Consider the following 1,509-nt stretch of genomic DNA (forward strand, 5'->3'; position numbering starts at 1 on the left):
GAGGCAGCTGTCAGCCTCAAATTTTCATACCTCCTGGCTTCTTTTTTTTTTTTTTTTTTTTAAGTAAGTAGTGTAATGATAATTACAGTAGGTCTTTTTTTTTTTTTAAAGATGTATTGATTGATTGATTGATTGATTGATTGATTGATTGCTATGTTGGGTCTTCGTTTCTGTGCTAGGGCCTTCTATAGTTGTGGCAAGCGGGGACCACTCTTCATCGCGGTGCGTGGGCCTCTCACTATCGTGGCCTCTCTTGTTGCGGAGCACAGGCTCCAGACGCGCAGGCTCAGTAGTTGTGGCTCACGGGCCTAGCCGCTCCGCGGCATGTGGGATCCTCCCAGACCAGGGCGCGAACCCGTGTCCCCTGCATTAGCAGGCAGACTCTCAACCACTGCGCCACCAGGGAAGCCCCCCTCCTGGCTTCTTAATATCTGATTTTTTTTTTTTTTACTCTTTGAGGCTTTATAAAGGTGTTTCTTAAGTCTTATCCAGCATTTTGACTTCTTTTCAGACAGAAGGTTGGTCTGAATAGGTAGAGGTTCGGAAAGTATAGTCCTAGGAACTTCGTTAGAACTGCAAATTCTCAGGCCCCACCCCAAACCTCCTGAAACAAAGTCCAGTGATGAGGACTAGCCATTTGTGTCCTCACAAACCTTCTAAGTGATTCTAGTGAACTTTAAAGTTCGAGAACCATGTATCTCGACCATGGTTACTGGTGATGGAAGTCCAAGGCAGCTGTCACCGTGAGCAGGTTGAAGGCATTTACAGGAAGTAACACAAAGTAGGAGCTTTGAACATCTGGTACGGCCAACTTGGGAAAAATGGCAAAAAGAAGGGCTGACGTTCTAGAACAAGAGCTGGCAAATGTTTTCTGTTAACAGGCCAGATAGTAAATATATTAGTCCTTGTGAGCCATGTGGTCTGTGTCACAACTATTCAACTCTGCCATTAAAGTACAAAAGCAGCTATAGATAATATATAAACAAGCAAACACAACTGTGTTCCAATAAAACTTTATTTACAAAAACAAATGGAAGGCTGGTTTGGCCCTTGGGCAGTAGTTTACTTACCCCTATTCCAGCAGAATGACTTATTCAGCGTTTTGGTTTGGTGTTTTTGTTTTTTTGTTTTTAGCAGCAGAATCCCTTTTCTTACTTAGAACTCTACAGAGCAGGAATTGCTCTCGTTGAAGAATCCACAGCCTACCTGTTTAGTTTCCCCTTTTTCTCAAAGTGGGCCCTAAGGCTCTTCCCCAGAACATATGTTAATGACATTTAAGTACAGTGCTCCAATATCTGGGCTTGGGGACACTTAGGCATTGCCCTTGAATGAGTAGGTAACTCTTCCTGAATTCATTTGGGCCTACAACCAAGGTGTGGAGGTAGGAGGAACTAGTGACCAGCCTGAGATCAGGCCCAGACCTTTGCTGCAGTGCATGGACTCTCTTTCTCTGCAGGTTCCAGCCAGCCTGCTGAGGCCAATAGGAATACCCAGAGTGTGAGTGGCCCA

The sequence above is a fragment of the Eubalaena glacialis genome, chromosome 10 (genome assembly GCF_028564815.1).
Source record: "Eubalaena glacialis isolate mEubGla1 chromosome 10, mEubGla1.1.hap2.+ XY, whole genome shotgun sequence".
NCBI classification, from domain to species: domain Eukaryota; kingdom Metazoa; phylum Chordata; class Mammalia; order Artiodactyla; family Balaenidae; genus Eubalaena; species Eubalaena glacialis.